At 41.8% G+C, this 3,893-nt stretch overlaps 1 protein-coding gene across 2 annotated transcripts in view; it reads right to left on the bottom strand.

The window, feature by feature from the left end:
- The window catches only part of LOC101852772 (tubby-related protein 3), a 117,874-nt gene extending 114,471 nt beyond the window's left edge, over positions 1-3,403 (bottom strand). For both annotated transcript variants that reach the window (XM_013084136.2, XM_005101215.3), the window contains exon 1: positions 3,307-3,403. The gene's annotated coding sequence lies outside the window, so the exon portion shown is untranslated. The remainder of the gene's footprint in view (positions 1-3,306) is intronic.
- Between the last annotated feature and the right edge of the window lie 490 nt (positions 3,404-3,893).

The following is a 3,893-nucleotide window of genomic DNA, read 5'->3' as shown; positions in this document are numbered from 1 at the left end:
GTGCAAAGGAGATGAGAGGGTGGGGTAGAAATTGGAGACGAAAGCAGATGACAGAACATTGTTAGAGAGCAGGAAAGGAGGTGAAGGAAGACAATTTTAGAGAAGAAAATTTTCCGTCGCTATCAAGATTCGAAACCTGGACCTATTGAAAGAGAGGCAACCATTGTAACCTCTCAACCAAAGAGCTCCGAATACAGATTCAGTGTTCCTTACTTTTGTTCAGTGATCCACAAGTCATATTTTACACAGAAAAACGCACTTAGGGGCCCACCCTTTTTATCATTTGATTTTTGTTCAGTAAAACAAACAGATTTTCAGTCTGCTGGACAGAAAAGAAACTTAATACATAAGGAGTGAAAAGATGAAAATCTTCTATACTACTCAAAAAAAGTTGAGGACCACATAAAGTCACATATGGTACATAAAACTGAAAAATATGACACGGTTCAAAATTGTTTGAGAGGGGTCTTTATTCATCATATCACCTTTTGCAAACAACATTTTGCACTTTAAAAAAATGGAAAATGGGTAATTTCAAATGTCAAAAGAGGTAGCCCATATTTTTAAAATTCACATCACAACTGTCATAAACAATTAGGGCTCAAAATTGCGTGTGACCACCATTTGCAAGAAAACGGTAATTGCATCTTTGTTTCATGGACAGAATAAATGTTCGCAATGTCAGTCTTGCCATTCTTGGTCCAAAATGTTAAAGGGTTCATCCACATTATTTGGGGGTGGCTGATGGTCTCTTACTCGGCGCCCAAGAGCATTCCACAAGCGTTCAATGGGACTAAGGCCCGGTGATCAGGCAGGCCAGTCAAGCCTGATCATGTGCTGCTGCTGCAGGAAGTCATCCACCTCTCGAGCGTGGTGAGGTCTGGCGTTGTCGTCCTAGAGTATTGCGCCCTGGCCCATTGTCGGAAGAGCTGGAATTGCAATGGGGCGGAGAATCTCGTCCCTGTAGCGGATACCCCTCAGAGTGCCTCAAATGCGATGCAGGCGGGTCCGGAGGTTGAGTCCAATCCCACACCACACCATAACGGAGCCTCCTCCATACAGGTCATGCTCCTGTACACAGTCGTCGTGGAAGCGCTCACCACGATGCCTCCAAACACGGATCCTGCCATCGTTGAAGGACAATGTGAACCTGGACTCATCCGTGAAAAGCACAGTAGACCACTGTGGGTGTGTCCACCTCAGGTACTGGGTGAACCAGGTTCTGCGGGCAATCCGATGGGCCTGTGTCAGTGGAACCCGGACTGTTGTAATGGTCTGGTTGCTGATTCCAACGTTGCCTGGGGGTATCACCTGCTGTCTGGTGTGATGGGCAGTGCAGGTTCGAGTTGCTAGGGCTGTTCTGGCGATTTCCCGGTCCTCTCGTCGTGTCGTGCAACGTGGCCGTCAGGACTTCCTTCACTCAACAGCAGTTCTAGTTGCAGCAACCCGGTCTCTCATTTGATGTTCACTGAGTGACTCACAGCAAGCTGTCTTGCCACTTCACAGACAGCAATCCCTTCGTGGAGCCAGGCTAGGGCTCATCCCCTGTCGATGTTGCTCAGACGTCTTCTTGGAGGCATTGTTAAAAAATTGTTTAATGTTCCCCCTCAATAAATACCCCTAGCACCATCAAACCCACTCAGGCATTAGTGTAGGACGTGAGAATTCCTTTGAGTTGGTTTTTAACCCATGCTACTCACTGAAAATCACATGAGTGATTGTCAAAAACAGGTTCAATTTTACAGAAAATTGGCCCCCTTTCACCTTGTCTAGGCAGGGTAAATTAAACGACATGTGTCAAATCTGTTCATCATTGTAAACATCGATGACCCTTCCTTACAATGACATGAACTCCCTCACCTAACTTCTCAATATTTGTTTGTAACACAGTCTCAAAACATACTGTAAACTGTGAAAACTGTAGTGATCCCTAACTTGTATTGAGTAGTATATATGGTATAAAATACAGAGTAGAAAGACACTGTTAATTTTGTTTATAAAAATAAAACCTAGGGCTATAGACAATGCCAAGGAATGGTTTCATTGCAGCAATGACAACAAAAAATGACACAGGTGAAAATTTCCCATTAACTCTTTCACTACCACGAGCCGTGCTTCACGGCTCTCCACTTAACCCTGCTTCAAAACCATACCTACAATTGTAATAAAGGAATCTGAAATCTCAGGCTGAAGCATGATCATTTCTAGCAACATGTTGAGATAGGTAATTATTTCCCCTTTATTTCCATGTATAATACATGTGGCTAATTATGAAAATTGAACTTGAAAATCTTTAATTTGTCCGACGGTAGGTAGAATCAGATAGTACGTCACAGAGGGCTCGGTCATGGAGAGAAAAACCCTCCTATAGTGAAAGAGTTAATGGTGACTGCAGAAGAAGGCATACACTACAAAAAAGAATCTGATTCCAGATACATGCAAAGAAGAGGACTACATCTAAAATTAAGTCCTAATACTGACTAGCCTACTATCACAAAGTTAAAATCCAAAACCAATCTTGATTCATCCCATTTTCAGATCTAGGATCTTAGAAACGAGAGACAGAGATATTATATGATACGATACATCTAGATCTAGTAAAATCTAGCATAAATTGAACATCTCAGGGACAGTGTAGACTCCCTTGTCAAGTCTTTTGAGAGTCTTTCAATAGCCTGCTACTGTATGAGAGAAACAAATATTAACTAGTCTAGTGCTTGGCAATAACTTGATCTAGATCTAGATTATAGATCTAGTTTGAGTTTGAAGCAAAGGGTGAGATGAAAGGAGACGGACGAGTACAATTTATAGACTCTAAATCTAATCAGAGCTGACAACTAACTGAAAAAGGCAGGGTACGTAGGAGTAGGGACAGGAGAAAGAGTGGGAGACAATACAATGAAATGAACGTAACTATCTAGATCTAGATCTAGATCATCTAGATCTAGATCTAGATCTAGATTAAATAACAAGTCCTAAATGACTTTTTAAAATAGAAAGTTAAAACAAATCGGGCACTATTTACAAGTCGCAAATCTACAGAACGCCATAACTATAACATCACCGGTGCCTTTTAGCACCACACAGGTGTAAACTCGCCTCGGCGCACCTGCCTTCACAGAAGAGACAAGTCAAGACTGCATGACCAGGCTTGGCCAAGTCTAGGCCTAGGTCACCTACCAAAATAATCTAAGTACAAATATATGTTTCTCATTGATATCAAAGCTTATTTGAACCTAGAATCGCAAATTCGATAAAATTTACAGTTTTCAACGACAGTTGGAACCGTTTTTTTTAATGATTCACCTTTGGATTGTTTCCACACAGAGATGAGAGAAGTGCCGCAAGCTCTGGAACCCAATCGATTTCATTGGTGAAAATATTTACTTTGAGCCCTGGCATGACGCAGTTCCGGAGGCAAGAGTAGCGTCCCTTGCAACATTTGTTTACTGTTGTTACGAAGCTACAACGAAATGTATAACCAGTCCTATGAAACGAAACGCAGCATAATATCAAAATTAAATTGTAATTTTGCACCAGTGCCAAGCCATTATATCCATGCTATTTATTAAAACTGCCTTTTTGTTTCCGCCAGCGGAGACAACCCCCCCCCCCAATAAAAAGGTTAAAATTTCAGCCTGTTTATAAAGCCTATATTACCATACCTCTGAAAATACTATTAATTTTGTTGCGCAGACGCCAGCCTCTGTATGAGGGGCATTATTAATTTATAATATTATTATTACGAAGTGGCTAGCCGTACTTAAGTCCGGCTAGACTGAGAGTCTAGCCGTACTTAAGTACGGCTAGACTGCCAGTCTAGCCGTACTTAGATCTAGGTTTGGCCCTATCGACTCAAGCCTGTTAAGTACACAGGTCTCATTAGATCTAAA

Source organism: Aplysia californica, unplaced genomic scaffold, assembly GCF_000002075.1.
Source record: "Aplysia californica isolate F4 #8 unplaced genomic scaffold, AplCal3.0 scaffold00274, whole genome shotgun sequence".
Lineage (NCBI taxonomy): Eukaryota > Metazoa > Mollusca > Gastropoda > Aplysiida > Aplysiidae > Aplysia > Aplysia californica.
This window is presented reverse-complemented; position numbering and strand designations above follow the sequence as displayed.